The sequence below is a fragment of the Mirounga angustirostris genome, unplaced genomic scaffold (assembly GCF_029215605.1).
Source record: "Mirounga angustirostris isolate CCGP_5_RB_7025 unplaced genomic scaffold, mMirAng1.0.hap1 SCAF_8, whole genome shotgun sequence".
NCBI classification, from domain to species: domain Eukaryota; kingdom Metazoa; phylum Chordata; class Mammalia; order Carnivora; family Phocidae; genus Mirounga; species Mirounga angustirostris.
The window spans coordinates 137,873,972-137,892,484 of NW_026991716.1; the positions used below are offsets into that span (position 1 = coordinate 137,873,972).

At 47.7% G+C, this 18,513-nt stretch overlaps 1 protein-coding gene across 4 annotated transcripts in view; it reads left to right on the plus strand.

The window, feature by feature from the left end:
• Positions 1-462: 462 nt before the first annotated feature.
• The window catches only part of MAS1 (MAS1 proto-oncogene, G protein-coupled receptor), a 34,586-nt gene continuing 16,535 nt past the window's right edge, over positions 463-18,513 (plus strand). For 3 of the 4 annotated variants that reach the window (XM_064598314.1, XM_064598316.1, XM_064598318.1), the window contains exons 1-2: positions 463-1,427; positions 1,572-4,110. The gene's annotated coding sequence lies outside the window, so the exon portion shown is untranslated. The remainder of the gene's footprint in view (positions 1,428-1,571; positions 4,111-18,513) is intronic. The other variant, XM_064598315.1, reaches the window with a different exon arrangement.

Below are 18,513 nucleotides of genomic sequence, written 5' to 3' on the forward strand. Positions count from 1 at the left end.
TGAGTTTTCTATCCTCTCACTCTTTCTCATTTCAGGACATTTTGCTTTTGTGTTAGTTTCAAAAAAAAAATTTTTTTTAATGGGTATATAATTTACATACAAAAAAATAACACAGTTACACAGCTTGACGACTGCTAAGAAAATGCACACACCTGTATAACCACCACCCTATTCAAGATGTAGATGCAAACATTCTTTCTTTGTTCTCCCTCACTTTCTTATAGTTGTTTTTTTCTCTTTAGTCCCTTCATGTGACTTCCTTGAACACATTTTAGAACTACGTTTTATTTATTTATTTATTTATTTTTAAAGATTTTATTTATTTATTCATGAGAGACAGAGAGAAACAGAGGGAGAAGCAGGCTCCCAAGGAGCGGGAAGCCCGATGCGGAACTCGATCCCAGGACCCTGGGATCATGACCTGAGCTGAAGGCAGACGCTTAACCATCTGAGCCACCCAGGCGCCCAGAACTACGTTTTATTTTATATGTAGTGTTTTGGTATAGCTGTTTTAGTAGTTGCTTAGATTTATATTATATTTATATATACATATTTTGTAAGTATGTTATATTTATGTATAAATCCAAGGCTAGTGAAGTCATCTTTTTTTAAATTCAAGTATAATTCACATGAAGTGTTATATTAGTTTCAGGTGTTCAGTATAATGATTCAACAATTCTATACATTGCTCAGTGCTCATCGTGATAAGTGTCCTCTTAACCCCCTTCACCTATTTCACCCATCCCCCCATCCACCTCCCTTCTGGCGACCACCAGACACTTTTCTATTGAGATATAATTGACATTTAACACTGCATTAGTGTTGTTGTTTTTTTTAAAGTAGGCTCCACACCCAGCGTGGAGCCCAGTGTGGGGCTTGAACTCACAACCCCCGAGATCAAGACCTGAGCTGAGATCCAGAGTCGGATGCTTAACCGACTGAGCCACCTGGGTGCCCCATGACATTGCATTAGTTAGTGTTAGGTGTACAACGTAAGATTTGATATATGTATATATTGCAAAATGATCATCACCATAGGTTACTTAACATCCATACCATACGTAGTTACAATTTCTTTTCTTGTAGTGAGAACTTTTAAGATCTATTCTCTTAGCAACTTTCAAATGTATGCTACAATATTGTTAACTATAGTCACCTTGCTCTGCTTTACATCCCCAGGATTTAACTATCTCAGAACTGGAAGTTTATACCTTTTGACCTCCTTCCCCCATTTTGTCCACCCTTCACCCCTAGCCTCTGGCAATCACCAATTCTCTGTTTCTATGAGTTTGGCTTTTTTTCCCCACACATAAGTGAGATCATGTAGTATTTGTTTTTATCTGTCTGACTTATTTCACCTGGCATAATGCCCACGTGGAGGTCCATCCACGCGGTTGCCGATGGCGAGATTTCCTTCTTTTTTATGGGTGAGTAATATTCCACTGTGTGTGTGTATATGTGTGCGTGTGTGTGTGTGTGTACATATATAAATATCAATGTGGTATGTATGTAAATGTGGTGTATATATACATTTTCTTTATCCACTCATCCATCGATGATCATTTCCATAGAAACGGCTTAAAAGGATGGCAGCAAAGGAGGACAACTTTCTTTCTTCACAAATCCCTTTTCTCCCTAGTCACCAGCCCTCACCACACACGTGAGATTTTTCAATAATATTAGAGTGCCTTTGTTTTCCCTGAGCACACAGCTGCGGAGGGCTGGGTTGGGGTTCAGAGCGTCCCGGTGTCAAGGACGGCTGCTCACGGCACACAGGACACGCTGTACCCCCGAACAGAGGTGTTGGTGCCCCGGAGTTACCGAAGCAGTGGCCGAAGAACACTTTCCAATATCATCCCGGAATGTGGCAGAGCAGTAAAATTCAACTCTGGATAGCAGTTGTTTCAAGCTGAGTTGTGGGCCCCCAAAATATATATTGAAGTGGTAATGCCCCAGTACCTCAGAACGTGACCTGATTTGGAAATAGGGTCAATGTACACATAATTAGTTAAGATGACGGAATCCAATGTGACTGGTGTCTCCGTAAGAAGACAGCCATGTGAGGACATGTGACGCTGGAGACAGAGATTGGAATGATGCAGCTATAAGCCACAGACAGTCACAGATCGCCACATATCCCCACGGATCACCACGGAGCGCCAGGGACCACCAGAAGGCTGGAGGAGGCAGGGAGGGATTCTCTCTCCAGAGATTCAAGGCATGGCACTATCAACACCTTGACCTTGACTCCCAGTTCCAGAACTGCGAGCGAATCCATTTCTGTGGTTCGAAGCTCCCCAGTTTGTGGTACTTTGTGACAGTGGCCCCAGGGACCCAAAACCATGCCACCTACCATGCTTTCCCATTCTGTTTTCGCTGCATCCCATCAGTTAAAAAGACTTTGCTAAGCCCTAGTTTTTATAGTCTGTATTTCAAGAACAACTAACTGACTTACTGAAAATTTAGGTTGAATTTTAAATGCCACATCCTCTGAGCCACACTGACCATGCCCACTATGGCCGCAGAAGCAACAAGAACAAAACAGCTAAGAGTTATGAACACTTCCAGGAGACTTCCTGCATCTCCCGGTTTAATGCCCACACAGCCTGATGAAGGGGGTATGACATTGTCCCCATTTTACAGGTGAAGAAGCTGAGGCTTTGGGAAGTTAAGAAACTTGCCTGAGGACTCTGCAGGTGAAGTAAATTGAAACCCTGGACAGCGTGAACACAAGGCCTGTGGTGGTAATGGGCCTGCTTGTCCCCACCGTTCCTTCCCTTTCCCCTGCTCTGTGCAAACGTTTACCCAGCCCCTACCTTACCTGCAGGAACTCACCATGTTAAGGTCTGGTTGGAGGTGGATACGGGGAGCAAGGCTTCCCTGTATGTGTAACCGATTGTTTGTTGATGCAGCTTGGGGTTCAAACAGCGTAAGCAGGCCAGCCTCCAGAGCGCAGCACATGAAGACCCACCTTCAGGCCATGGCAGGCAGTCAGGTGTCACTGGCTCTGAGGCTGCCTGATGTGCTAAAGGAGAAAACACCTCAAATTTCGTCGCTAGCAAGGCAGATCCCAGGGAGGGCCCCTCGTCCCTGGGGAAGCAATGAGTCAAACAGCATGGCATCTTGTCGAGACCGTGTGCCCAGGTGCAGGGAGAACACAGTATCGGAGGATCTGTGTCTGTGGAGTTGGTCAGGAAAGACTTCTGATCCTAGAACTTTCCAGAACTTCACCTCAGGTTATTCCTTTTTACAGTTTCAGAGTATCAGCCCATTTAAGGGATTTGAAGGTAACACAGATTAGTGATGACATAAACCTAGGTTGGGCTGAACGGGACCTATATCAACAGGTCTCTGCCCATTGCCCCGACCTCTCCCTGTGGGCTGCATGGAGTCCCTGGGGGATGGAGGTGCACTTCTCAGTGGTCACTCATTTTTGCTTTGTGTTTGGACGCCTTCTGCTTCCTTCATTATCCATACCTTTCCTCTCAGCACTCAGGGATCCCCTTCTGTACCACTCCATTCACCCCTGCATCTTCTGACTCGAGGATAGTGACCCACCCACATGTCCATGTCATCAGAGCGCCGGGAGAGGAGAGAATGTTCAATGGAACATACTGAAAACCCCTCAATCTCATTTTGGCCAATAGTACAACCTCCCTCTCCCGCACATTCTCCTAAGAGTATGGTGGGCTTACCCTTCCCTTGTTTCTCCGGCTCAGCTTTATATGGTGATGGGTCTGCAGGACGAGGACAGACCAAAGGCTAGAGCAGGTCAAGGGCTTGGAGAGCCACGTACCAGGGATCCAGTCTGAATCACTGGAACTTGACTGTACTTTCCCCTTTACCCTGAACAATGATTAAAGTTGGGCCTGAATCAAGAAGGTTGACTTTACTTATTTTGTCTCTTTACACTGTCGTAGGCTGGATACTTATTTTTGTCTGATACGGTTTCAGCAAAACATCAACCTGGGGCCCCACCGGCATCACACGGAGCCCAGTACCTGTCAAACTGTCCGACAGCATTCACCTGGAGTGTTCTCAGCCCCGTATGGCCCACACAGGGAAGCCCAGCTCCTTCCCCAGTGACTTGCAGTCTATCGGGAAAACTAGGTGAATACCCAAGAAATTATAAAACAATTTTATAACCATTTTAACCATTTATAACCATTATAAAGCAATCATAAAACAACCAAGATTTGGAATTGTGGTAGCAATTCTAAACAGAGTTGATTTATTCAGTTTGTTCTTTTGCTCAGCTAATACTAAATGAGTAAGGCATCGCCTCTGCCTCAAGGAGCTAAGTTTTGTGGGGAGAATGGACACGTAAACAAGTCACTCGGAAAATGTCATTTAATAGGTGCGACCACAGTATTTAGAGAACACTTCTCTGCACAGGTCCAGTCACTGGTATGTAAGCTAGCTACCTGTGGTATCCCAATACCTAAGTTACTGTCATTTGGAAGTGACTTGTTTCTGTCTCCTTCAGGACGTTGTAGGTAAAAAAGCATCGTCCAAATCTGCAGTCAGGACCAGAAAAGGGATAATGAATGCAAGTTTAATGGTGCCCACGTGGACCTCCGACTCAGTTAGTGATTTCAAACATTTTTTCTTTTAAGTAGCCCTGTGGTCCACTTTAAAAGCAGGTCAAGTATGTGTCTTCAGGCTTTCCAGCAGGAAACGAAAAAAAAACCCAATCACACACTTGATGGTATTCTATTAACATAAACAAATTGGTTGCTTGCTTAGGAGAAGCTCAGCTATTCCTGATGCAGAAAGCTCTAGGAGGAGACTGTAGGTCTGGTGGGAAGGCTGCTAGCCAGATCCTACATGAACACAGTTTTGATCTTTTTATGTCTCTCTCTCTTTTTTTTTTATAGAGCCTCTAAATGCTAGCTGATGAATATCTCCAAAGAATAATTTAGAAATTAGAGTTTTATGAAGGGCCAAGACAATGCTGGCCAAGTATGCAGGGCTGAACCCAGGGTAATATTTAGAACATCTAGAGGAGTGGATAGACTCCATGTCCCAAGGCAATCTTCCAAAAATATTCTTTCTCACAACTGGATTTTTTCATGATGTTTGGACAAGGGAGAGCACATGATTACAATCTAGGTAAGGAATCTAGAGGGCAAAGTGTCTGTGTAGCCAATTAGGTGCTGATTTGGAGGATGAGGAGATACTCCGTTTATTCAGATTAGGGAATTTGCCTGAGATGTGTGTCTTTGTGGAGGAGAGCGACACAGGAGTGTCCCCATGTCCCCACGCAGCCTCATCTCGAGTCCTGCACATTCTCCTTTATCACCTTGCAAAGGTGCTGGTGGTGTGGAGGGGGAGGAGTCTCCTTTCTGGCAGATTCCAGAAGCGGTGGGAGGTCTGGGAAGACTCAGGGCTGGGGACTTCGCCTGCCACAGCTGGGTCTAATCCTCCCAGGTTCATCCAGGAAGGCAACCTCCGTAACTTCCTCGTGGGTTTGCTTCCCCCTGTTGTCATACCTGCTGTGGTCTCTGCCTCACCACATGGGCCTGTCTCCTTGCAGGAAAAGAAATGACATGGGGGAGAAATAAGCCATTTTTCTTTAAGATTTGATATTTAAGAACTGTGTACTGAAAGTAAAGATCATTACTTGGGAGAGACCCAACCAATCCCAGACAGGGCAGGCTAGGAGAAGCCTGGAGAACATTCCCTGAGGCTAATGGGATTCAGATCAGCCTGGGAGAGTTCTGTTCTCAGGGCTTTATCTTGGATTTTTATCTGGCCAGTGAGATCTGAAGTCTCCTTTGCAGGACTGGAGGGCAGAGGGCGGGGCCAGCCCTGTCAATCAAACAGATGGGGTAAAGATTTGTACTCATCACTCTGGTCAAGGTTGCAAGTCCAAATTTCTAGTGTACCTGAAGTTGCTCTGCCCCCAAATGCTGAACCAAGGCAATTTGTACAGAATGAGTCGTCTGCCACTCTGAGATCTGTTGTTTCCAACGCAGACTCTGAGGTCTGTCATCTTCCTATGAAAATGAGCCCTCCCACCTGCCCCAGCTCCAGCCATTCTCTCTCAGCATAGTGACCCTCCCTCTTGTTAGTCTCCCTCTTGTATCTTTCTAACTCTAAGGGGAGTGCTGGGCTCTGGGGAAGCACTTGATAGCCATCTCCCCACCATCCTGAGCTCAACATCCAGGGTAAAGAGGACTCCCTTCCAGATGAGGAATACATTCTAGGATGTGAGTGGAATTGACAGGGCATCCCTGGGTTTAGCACTGAGCAGGAGCTCCGTGGCATTGAGAGGGTTTGGAATTTGAGTGAGTTCCACTTATGGGTCTACTTATGGGTTCTACCTCTTCTGGGTTCTACCACTTATGGGTCCACTCTCTGGCCTTCTGGGTTACTAAATTTTACTTTCCTTGTTCCTCTAATACCCTTCCCAAGGGCCTCTCTGCCACGTTTCCCTGTTGTTTGTTGGGAAAAAGAGGGATGGTGTTTCTCTAGGGAACTTTGGAAGGTGGGACTTGGCTCACGGAGGTGAAAGCTAGAACTTCCTTCCACAGTGGACGTTGGGAACCACAGACTTCACTTCCCCAGGCTCTGTTGGCTCTGTTACCCGTTCTCTCTACACCTCCCTCCCCCCAAACTCTCCCTACCTCTCAAGAGGAGGATGATTACTCACAAAGACAAGCCAGGCACAGAAATAGCCAACCTATTTGTGGCTTAAATGCAAGCAGTTTTATTTTTACAGAGAGTTGCTGTATTTTCTCTAAGTAGAAATCATTATCTACCACAAATGAAACCCCAGCTCCATCTGCAGTGGTTCCTGCTTTTGTTAGAGGTGCCAATTAGTCACAAAACAATTGGCACCTCCTACCACCCACTCAGTCTGAGGGGGACAGAGCGCCCTCTCTTCCAGGCTCCCCCTGACCAGCCCCTGCCCCACTCTGCCCTCACCTGGGCACCCCCTGGCCTCTCCACCATCCTGGTGGCCTGGTCCCTGTTCACCCAGAGACTGTCACCAACTTACAAATTGGGCAACTTGTTCTCTCTGTCAGCATGGACAGACTTCTGTTCTGTGAGGAGCTGGAAAAAGCCAACTGGTGAGGCCCTGTGTTCTGTTGACTTAAATCATGACGTTGGAGTCTTCCTTCCAGTTGGTCACTCTGCTCAGGGTTTCACAGCCCCCGTAGGGACAGGGCGAAACGTTCATAAAATCTGGACAGTCCCTGAGCTTCTGAGAAGCAGCAAATGTGGAGCAGAGGAACAGAGTGGGTCCTTCTGCCCATCCCCATTCTCCTTCACTCCTCTCTTCCTTCGGGGCGTCTCTTCCTTCCCTACTGTGACTTTGTGCCCTTCTCAGCAGCCCGGTACTTCTCTCCGAACTACCTCTGCTTGCGCCTGTCTGATCCCCTTCCCACCGAGTGCTCCTTCTTTTCTGCCTTGTGGTTTGTTTTAGGCAGTCCCGGGTCTCTTTCCAGTTTCTGATGATCCTCTGGGAGACGTAAAGTCCTTCAGGAGGCTGCCCCTCTCCTCCCTTGGAACGTCAAAACCAGGTAACGCGAGTGCACTGGGACTCCCCGGGGCCGAGCTGCTCAGCAGCTGCATGCCCGTGGGTGCCCCGAACCTCACCTGTGTTGCCCGTGGCTTGGAGGTCCTCAGGGAAAGCTCCTGCTCTCCCTTTTCTTCTTCTTCCCCCCCGGGGGGACAGAGCCACAGGTCGGGCTTCCCACAGGAGCCGTAGGGCTCACTTCAGTCCTGTTGCTTATGGAAACAGTCAGAGGAAAGCCTCATGCATGGGCTCCCAAGTCTGCTTTCCCACAGAATCTGAAATCGCCTTCTCGTCCTGTTTCGATCTAATTGGTCCCCCGGGTCCATCACTACTTTGACACAGTAACCATGACCGGATGCTTTTGACAAGGAAGAAATACGGCCACAAGTGGAGGGTGGGTCTTCGTGCCAGGGCTGGGCGAGTCAAACCATTCAGAACTTTCCGGCTGGGACTTTAGGCCTTTACACTGGGGCTGTTGGAGAGGGGACAGGGGTCGGGCGGGAAGGGTAACGTGACGGCAGGGGTGAGAAAGCATGTCACAGGAACAGCTGCTGGAGGGGTGAGTGTCCGAACCAGGCGGAGAAGCGGTCTGGGCACCCATCTCCTGGGTGCGCTCTCTCCCCCGCTTCATGCTCGCGCGCTAACATGGGCTGTGACCCTGAACATGGGCTGTAGGGACGGAACGGGTACTCAACTACCGAACGGCGTGTCCCTCACTATGCAGGTCGACATCGACACCTACATCTCATTTCCTCATTGCAACTTTTGGTGGTAATAGGATTGGCCCCATTTTACAGGCGAGAAAACAGGGTCTTACAGAGCTTTGCAGAGACAAGTCGACTGGTTCCAGGCTGTCAGGGAGGGGAGTGGTTCTGTCTGCTACCCACGAGGCTTTTCCCCTTCCGTAGACCATTTCTCGGGGTCACCTCTCTCCTGAGCCCTGGCTGGCCCCGACGGCTCCTGGGGTCAACCACCCCGCATTCTCACCAGCTCGTTCCCACTCTGGATCAGCGTGAAGATTTTCACTTGAGCGTTTCACTGAATGATGCCATTTGAAGCATGGCTTCTGCTGATAAGCGTGGGACCATCTGCTTGGCACATCTCAAATATTTTCAGCAGTGGGAGAGTAGCTCTGATTTCTTCAGAGAAGGAGGCTGCAGCCGTCCTCGGAGATGTGGGGACCCTCGGAGACCCTGCAGGCTGGCGGGGCAGCGGGGCCCCAGGATGCGAAGGGGTGCCGTCCCTGCTGCCACCTCTGACCCTCCCCGAGCAAATGGAGCTAGTGAGTCTGCACCCCAGGTTTTAATTGTTCAGCTGCCCTTGGCAACCAGAGTAAGATTTTCCCTCTTCAAAAACCTATTGCCCGGGCAACCCTTTCTGTGCCCGCTGTTTTTATGGTGTGTTAGAGATTCGCTGTGTGTTGGCCAAAACCTCTGTATCTTCCTTCCTGTCTTTGTTTTGGAAAATTCGCTTCTTTGCCGGGTGAACTGTCCTCCGACGCTGTTTTTCAACTTCGGGGTTGAAACTTCTGTGTTCGCTTTTTCTCTTTGACTCGTGATGGGGGTTAAGAACCTGAGGATCGATTCATGAGTCTGATGTGGACGTGGGGGTGTTCAAGACTGTTTAATTTGTTGCTACAAGTGATAAAAGAGTTGGGGTCTGAAAGGGGTGTTACTATATTTGATTCCTCTGGGGAAATCTCTGGACTAGGAGCAGTTGGGCATGGCCAGAGGCAAGCTGGATTGATTTTTTCTTTTTTTTTTTTTTTGCCTTTCCTTAGTGGGTACCAGAATTAGTCCTAGCTTCTGTCGCTTATAAGCTCGGACATGAAGCCCATGGGTGGCAAGGCTCAACCGAAAGAAATCTCCTGCTCCATCTTCTCTTTGATGTCCTTTGGCAATTATTTCCGGGACAGGGGTGGGGGTCGTTTGGGGAAACAACGTATAAGATGTTGTTCAATTCCTTTGTAAGCAGCAACGAGAAGGTGGTAACAAGGCTCCCTTTAGAGCAAGGTTTCCCAGCCTTGCACCATGACATTCCGGCCAAATCATTCTTTGTTATGGGGAGCTGTTCTGTGCATGGTGGGGTGCTCAGCAGCATCCCTGGCCTCAACCACTAGATGCTGAGAGACCCCTCCTCTCAGTTGTAACAACCCAAATCTCCAGGCACGCCAAATGACTTCTAGGGGACAGGATCAGCCCCTTGCATCCCCCTGCCCTGAGGCCAGTGTTGTAAGCTGATCCTGCTGTACACTTGGAGAGGGAGCAGAAAGTTTTTGCTTCTCTGTGCAGATGGCTCAAGTGGTAGGAAGCTGGACGCGAGGCTTTTAATACCAGGACAGATGTCCCTGCCCTACACATTGCCATCAGATCCCTTACCTGCCATGGAAATTCCATCTCACAAATAGGTTTCTGTTTGTCCAGGTTACTGCACACACACAGAAGGAGGAATTTGCCCTTTCCTCTGGACCTGCACACCTGGGAGGTCCAGCCTAGGGTCAGGCCTCTCTTTTTGGTTGCGGAGGAACAGAAAAAGGCTTCAGACCCACTATGGAGCCCTAGTTTTGTTGGTTTTTCTCTTTCCTTTTCCTCCCCTCCTTCCTTCCTTCCTTCCTTCCCTCCTCCCCCTCTTTCCTTCCTTCCCTCCCTCCCCTCTTTCTTTCTTTCTTTCTTTCTTTCTTTCTTTCTTTCTTTCTTTCTTTCTTTCTTTCTTTCTTTCTTTTTCTTTTTTTTCTTCTTCTTCTTCTTCTTCTTCTTCTTCTTCTTCTTCTTCTTCTTCCTTCCTTCCTTCCTTCCTTCCTTCCTTCCTTCCTCCCTTCCTCCCTTCCTCCCTTCCTTCCTTCCTTCCTCCCTTCCTTCCTTCCTTCTTCTAAGAGTGATGTGGCAGGCTGGGAATCCAGGACCATAGGAGGACTGTGGCCATTGAATGGGAATGTGGAAGAGCATGTTTGCTTCTTAGATCTCTAGAGAAAACGTCAGGAAGCAAAATGTATAGCATTTAAAATTCTCTGCCTTATGCCCTGATAAAGCTGAAGAAACCCCACAACTCTCAGCCTTCTTTGAGTCTCCTTGCTTGTCCATCAGCTCCACTGTCCATCTATTCCTCTCCCTTTCGTGGAGAGGCAAATGCAGGTAGCAATTTCAAGGAGACCTGCCAGGACACGGGCTCTGCAAAGCCCACATCCTTATATGTCTATGGAAACCACCACACTTGTTTTCCCTGCTTGCTGATTCATTATCTCCATTTGGCATTTCCACGAGACTCATATTGGCAACGTGCTTTTCAATACCTAGGTTTCCTTATACGCCAGCCTTCCAGAAATACATTAACATGCCAGTTATGTGAAGCAACTGAGGGTCAAGGGGCCAGACTGCTTTGCTTAGCACTCACACCTAGTGGTCACTTTGAAAATGTGGCTTTGAGGCAAAGTAGCCTTAGGCAGAGGCAGAATAGACGGGCATCTCTGCAGTGTGATTTGAACAACATCAAATCTCTCTTCTCAAACATCTCTTTTGCGTTCAGATGCCAAATTGCCAGTAATTCTTTTGATTTTTGCGAGAGGTAGGTGGGTGCTCAGTATACTCTCTACCACCATCAGCCTGGCTCACCGTGGTGTGTGTGAGATGTTGAGCTGTAAGCACGGGAGGCGGGGGGCAGCCCAGCCAGGGTGAGGGCCTCTGCAGGGGATGGTGGGGGGACCAGGGTCAGAGCTTCTGCTGGGTGAGGAGCGGGTCCCAGGGCAGAGGCCAGTGGTGGCGGTGGCCTGACAGCGTCAGGGAAAATCGGGGCAGGGGTGGGGGATGGGCAGTGGCCGAGATGGGAGGTGATTTACCAACTGTGGATGGATCAAATAAGTAAATATGTCGAGGATAATGGGGGTCAAGTTTCTCACCATCAGAGAAGGGAGTTAGAAATGTGGAGAGAAAGAAACAAAACTGTACTCAGTGGTGTTGGATTGAAATCAGGGATGCTGGTGGAAACCCATTGCATACACACACACACACACACACACACAGTTGACCCTTGAACAACACGGGTTTGAACTGCTTGGATTCACTTACATGCGGGTTTTTTTTCCCGATAAATACAGTACAGCACTGTAAATGTATTTTCTCTTCCCTATGATTTTCTTAATAATATTTTCTTTTCTCCAGCTTATTTCATTATAAGAATACAGCATATAAGGGGCGCCTGGGTGGCTCAGTCTGTTGAGTGTCAGACTCTTGACTTTGGCTCAGGTCATGATCTCAGGATCATGAGATGGAGCCCCGAGTTGGGCTCTGCGCTCAGTGGGGAGTCTGCTTGAGGTTTTTTCCTCTCTCTCTGCCCCTTCTCCCTGCTCTCTCTCTCTCAAATGAATAAATAAACTTAAATAAAATACCACATATAATACATATTAACATACAAAAGGGATTGGTGCAGGGAACATATAAGAGGAGTAAAGCCTGGTAAAATACCTAGTTTTTTGGCTTAGAAGACTAGGAATACCAGAGCAAGCATGGAACAGCTGGGAAGGTCTGATTTCTGTTTTGGGTTGGCTGGGGCTGGTGTGCTTTTGTGAGCCGCCCAACTGGAGACATCCAGGACTAGGGGTTACAGGGTCTGATATTCTGGGGAGCTGTCAAGTTAGAGCTAGAGATTTTGGTGTCACCAGAGTGTGGTAATATTGAATGAGGGGTTGGACAAGGCCACTCAGGGGGAGTCTGTAGAGTAGGAAGGGCAGAGGGTCAGCAAGGGACCCCAGCAGCCCAAGAGCTCTGTAGGAAGAGATCCAGGAGAGGTGATGGAGAAGAAGCTGCAGGCAGCCAGGAGGAGAGCCAGAGGGAAGAAAGCGTGTCTAGGCAATGGTGTCATCATGAAGCCCACAGCAGAGACATGGAGTAAGAGTCCATAACCTTCTGTGTGTGTGCTGGGGGGTAGGGTGAGGGCGAAATCACCTCCCTTTTGGAAGACTCATCTAAAAGCTCAATGCTGACTAGTGGATGCAGCTCATTCTTATTACTTGTCCTCATGAAAGGACATAACCTGAAGTTCCCTTCTGACTTCAATTATCACTACCTAAAATGGTGAAGTATGGTGCCCTTCATCAATAGAAGTGTTTTTTTTTTTTAAGATTTTATTTATTTATTTGAGAGAGAGAGAATGAGAGACAGAGAGCATGAGAGGGAGGAGGGTCAGAGGGAGAAGCAGACTCCCTGCCGAGCAGGGAGCCCGACGCGGGACTCGATCCTGGGACTCCAGGATCATGACCTGAGCCGAAGGCAGTCGCTTAACCAACTGAGCCACCCAGGCGCCCAATAGAAGTGTTTTTTGATGGTGGTGATGACTCTGGGTCATGCCCCTTCACAGAAGAAACAGGGATCAGAAGAAACTGAAAGCAACTCATTCCTGTTTTGTTGTTGTTGTTATGAGTTTGGCATTGGGTAGAAGGCACCTTAATAAATAAAAGTCCATCCTCTAATAAATAATATTCATCTTTTAATAAGCAGTTATTGTCCTCCAATGACAATACATAATCCTGCCTTTTATTAAATAACGTTTAATAAAAGTCCATCCTTTGAGGCTTTTAATAAAGACCATTACTGACAATCAAGTTGATGGTGGCAATGGTTTCTGATGACATTAAGGCCGTTATTAAATGTCCCAAAAGTTTTACTGACCAAGTGTATGGGTAATGAACTTCCCACGTCCATGACCCATTGACACAGAACTGGCGTGGGGAGTAGAAACAGTGCTCTCGTGGACCTGGGCAATGTAGGCCCTGGTTCTGGCCTTGCTGTTAACTCAAGATGTGATCTTGGGCTGCTTGTGGCTGAGAAATACCTGATTCCTCCAAGCTCCAAATGTCTATGACCAACACAGAGCAGACAGACTAGTAGCAGTAAGGAGGTGGTGTGAAGAAGAAAAATAATTCATCAAAGAAGAAAGACAAGTGAATGTTAACCAGGAAAGAACATCCAAACTCATTAGCAATCAGACTACTAAATTGGCAAATTAAAAAAAAAATGGAGATGTTGTGTTGGGGGGTAGAAAGTATATGCATGTGTATGCTGTGGGGAAAAAAAGCGTTCATATACTGTAGATGTCCCTGTAATCGGTCCAGGTGTTTTTTGGAAGACAATTTGTTAATATGCTTTAAAATCTTCAAAAATATTTATACCCTTTCATCCAGCAATTCCACTTTTAGAAATATGTCCTAGGGAAATAATTAAAGATGGGCACAAAATTTATATCCAAGGAAGTTCATTAGAGTGCTTTGTTTTTAGAAATAATGATGAAAAATAAGAAGCAACGGGTATGTCCAGGGTTAGAGGATTGTTAAAACTAAATTATGGTTCGTCCAAATAGTGACTAGGAAAATCTCTTTAGAGACCATGCTGACAGAGAAAATGTTTACAATATGGTATTGAGTATGAGTAGAAAAAAAAAAGTAGCCTACCAAAACAGATTAAAAAAGCAATTTCAATTTTATTTATTTATTTGAGAGAGAGAGAATGAGAGACAGAGAGCATGAGAGGGAGGAAGGCCAGAGGGAGAAGCAGACTCCCTGCTGAGCAGGGAGCCTGATGTGGGACTCGATCCCGGGACTCCAGGATCATGACCTGAGCCGAAGGCAGTCGCTTAACCAACTGAGCCACCCAGGCGCCCAGCAATTTCAATTTTAAAAAGGAGCATGTGTGAGGCGTAGGAACAAGACGAAAAGAAAATATCCTCAAACGTGAAAGCAGGTTAATTTTGATTAGTGGTTTTACTTGTGATTTTTTTTTTTCCCCACTAAATGTTCCAAATCTTCTTCAATGAACACATACTGTTTTATAATTAGAGAAAAAGGCAATAACATTTAGAAATACCCCCATTTGGGGCTGGGATGAGACAGTATAAAATGAGCGTGTGGGGGTGCGTGTCTCGTGGTGGATGAGCCCTGTCTCCCCCGAGGCAGTTCAACGCACGCCTGTGGCTACTTCCCCCCCAGTGGGGTTTGGATGCAGAGAGCACACCGCCCCCCGTCCTACTCTGGCAAACTCACAATTAGAAAGTCATCAAGTCTTTGGGGGAAAAAAATCCCCTATAACATTAGGGAATCTGATGCCTTCAATTCCTCCAGTAGGAAGACTGGAGGCAGACTAGAACAGGCTATAAAAGGTGAAGTCTTAAAAATAGGGTTCGGCCCCAGGGCAGAGTAGGAGGTGGGGAGTCAGCCTCAGGAGCTCCCAGCCACAGGGCTCCCTCCACCTGGTTGTGAGAGGGGCTCTCACCATGTCTCCACTGTGGGCTTCCATTTACGGGTCTGTAAAATGAGGGGGGTTGGTCAGACCCGTGGTTTCGGACTTCTTTTTTAAGTGGGAGACCGGCTCAGGGTTCAGTTAGGATCGGGATCTGGGCTCCTGCCCTGGCCGGCTCTGGGGCTCTGGGATCAGGATCCACGGGAGCTTTCAGCCCCGATGTCCTGCAGGGTCCCGGGAGCACCCTGGGGTGGGGCCCTGGGGAGGTGTGACACAGCGACTCTGAACTTGGCCTGCTTACTAACCCTTCCTTTCTCCCTTATAAAAACGGGGGCAATAACACCTTCCTTATCATTTCTGGAGCTGATTGAAGGATCCAAAGTTAACTTGAAGGGAAGATGCCTTGGACGGTTATGTCCGCCCCAGGGGCCTTTTCCTGCTCTGATGTATTGCTTTTTCCATCGGAGTTCTTCAGTGAGAAGGAAGAGAGGGTAGGAAGGTGCTTCTATGAGGCTGCCAGTGGTTCATGCCAAATCCGGGTGCTATCCCCCACTCAACTCTCCGGCTGTTCTGACCCAGATCTTAGGCGGTGTTGGGGTATGAACCACATCAGGGCACAGAGGGCTGTAGGGACGAGCTCTCCTTCCTCCCCAGATGGTTACCACCAGGTAACAGGCAGCACTGCAGATATGATGTCTTTCTAAAGATGAGCTGTATTAAAAAAAAAAAAAAGATTTGCATGTCTGGTCAGAGTGCATAGCACTAGACCTGCGCTGATATGGAGACAAGTTACCCTCAGTGTTAATCGTGATTGCTTCCCGGCGTCCTCAGGGCTTTCTGAGAACTCAGCTGTGTGCTATTCTGAGCTAGGTGTTCTGCAGACCAGCAGCAGATACCCTCCCTCTCTCCTCCTCCTGCCCAGCCTCCCATGTCCTAGCCAGCCACCGACAGGGGGAATAACGGACAGAATGACCAAGGAGCCCTGGGGAAGGGGGTGGGCAGTGAGCGTGTTGGACCAGCTTCGTCCAAGGCACTTTGTGTCCCCTGCTATTTCCCTGGAGGGGCTGAAATTCAGTTTGGTAAGACTGGGAATGCGATTTTTAGCAATGCGTCATTTAAATAAAACCCTACTCTAACAAAACAACGTGGAGAGTAACCATTAGTTTTTTTTTTTTTTTCTTAAGATTTTATTTATTTATTTGAGGGGCGCCTGGGTGGCTCAGTCGTTAAGCGTCTGCCTTCGGCTCAGGTCATGATCCCGGGGTCCTGGGATCGAGCCCCACATCGGGCTCCCTACTTGGCGGGAAGCCTGCTTCTCCCTCTCCCACTCCCCCTGCTTCTGTTCCCTCTCTCACTGTGTCTCCCTCTGTCAAATAAATAAATAAAATCTTTTTAAAGATTTTATTTATTTATTTGAGAGAGAGCACAAGCAGGGAGAGGAGCAAAGGGAGAGGGAGAAGCAGACTCTCTGCTGAGCCGGGTGCCCAGGGAGACTCAATCTCAGGACCCCAAGATCATGACCTGGGCTGAAGTCAGACACTTAACCGACTGTGCCACCCGGACACCCTGAGTTATCATTAGTTTTTAATAAGAATTAATTTTTATGGGATCTTTATTTGCTTTCCAATCACATCCTGATCAAAATCTGCCTTGGCATTTTTGTGACAGAACTTTCTACTAACTGGCACGTCCTGGGCTGGAGGTGGTTGTTTTCTCTCTTGGACCACTGTGATGGGCTTTATTTCTTGGAATAATTCAATAAGTACTCACTGGATGCCTACGATGTGCCAAGTGCTAGAGATTCAGACATGAATAAGATAAAGCCCTGTTTTCCACGAGTTTGCAGGTTAGTAGGGGAGATGCAATTTTAACTCTGCTGCAAGGAGGAATGTCATGGAGAGAGAACACCAGAGTGGGCGAAGGGAGCATTGGATGGTTGGTGCAGGAAACAGGGAGGCCAGGAGGCGAGGAGATACTTCCCGAGGGTCCAGGCCAGAGTCATGGGAACGGAAGAGGGGCATGCTGTGGGTTGCTCCTGCATTTGAAATTCACAATCAGGCAAATGCACAGGGGTAAATAATGTTCTAAAGATCTCGCATGTGTCTATTACCTTTTGTTTAATGAAGTTCTGCTTACTGGAGAACACAGTAAGGGGAGCAGGGCACGCATAGACACGCACACCCGGATCTTGCCCTGATGTGCCCTCCCCATGCTTCATGCGGCAAACCAAGCTCTCTGTTCCCCGGCTGTCTGAGCCGCCACCCTCCTGTCCCGCTCTCAGCCGCCGGCAGTTCATTGACGCAGCCCCAGCAGGTGGAACGCTGGGTCCCCTGACCCCCCCTTTCTCCTGTCCCCTCACAGTCACGGAGGCCTGACTGCTCTTCTCAGAACTGGAATCCATCCCCTCCTTTGGCCATTATCCTCGTTATTATTTCTCAGCAGGACTTCTCAGCAGCCCCCTGCTGGCTTCTTTGCTCGATCCAGCATCTCCCTCCATCCAGCCTGTAGACCAGGACCAGGGTAACCTTTCTAAAACACAGTTCAGGGCATATCCCAACCCTGCGCCGAAACCTCTCATGCCCCCCCCACCCCCAGTGCAAATGGCAGAGGTTTTCCAACCATGACCCCTGGCCCACCTGCATCAGAATCCCCTGGGCTGTGAAATTACAGATTCCAGAGCCCCATTCCTAGGCTTTCTGAAACGGTGGGGTCTCGGAATTTGCATTTTTTCATAAGCAATCCCAGGTAATTTTTAAGCACCAAGCTGGATAAGCACAGTCTATAGAAGAAGCGTAATATTTAGAGAAGCATCATAACCTGGCCGTCATGCTTCAGCCCAGCTGTCCGCCCAGGGTCCGCCCACCTTTTTGAACCTCATCCCCAACATCTTGTGCCCTCCTCCCTCCATGTGTCAGTCCGTCTGTTCCTTTTTCTTATAATGCCTTTCTTCCCTCCCTCGGCTAACAAACTCCTACTGACCCTTCAAGGCCCAGCCTTGTAGAGCCTTCCTTGAAAGCCTGAGACGTTGCTTCCTACCGCGTGCTTGCCTGGCACGCGGTCAAAGACCCCTTCCTTCCATTTCCTGTATTGCATTAGGTTTAGTCCTGTCTGTCTCCCCTACAAAACTGTGCAGAGGACCGTGTCTTACTTATTTCTTCATCCTTAACACTTGGGACGGTGACTGACATCTAAACGTCTGTTGAAAAATGGACAGAGGGTGATCTCGCTCCAGAAAGTGAATTTGGTTACTTTGGTTTGACTTTAAAAGAAAAACACAGTTTGATCTCATGTGTTGAAACACCTTTCCTAACTGGCTTTTATGAGGAGTACATGATAGTTCTCTTGCACGTAACGAGTAGCCGAACGATGCTGTGGTCTGTGAGATGTCCAAGGATGCAAGTCTGAGTCAGAAAGATGTTCTTGCCAGCTTTCTTAAACATTCTGATCAGAATTCAATTAGAAACTAGGAAGTTCTGATTTGACATATCTAGTCTTTAATTTAGGTTTGTTATGAAAAGGTGAGAGCATTTGACTTCCTTGTACAAGGTATTTTCGTTTTGTGATGGTTCTCGACCTGGCTGTCCAATATGGTAACCACCAGCCACGTGGGGCTACGGAGTCTGTGAAATATGGCCACAAAACACACATGGGAGTTTAAAGACTCACTGTGGGAAAAAGAACGTAAAATATCTCATTAATATTTTTTATATTGATTACGTGTTGAAATAATATTTTGAACACACTGGGTCAGATAAAATAGTTATC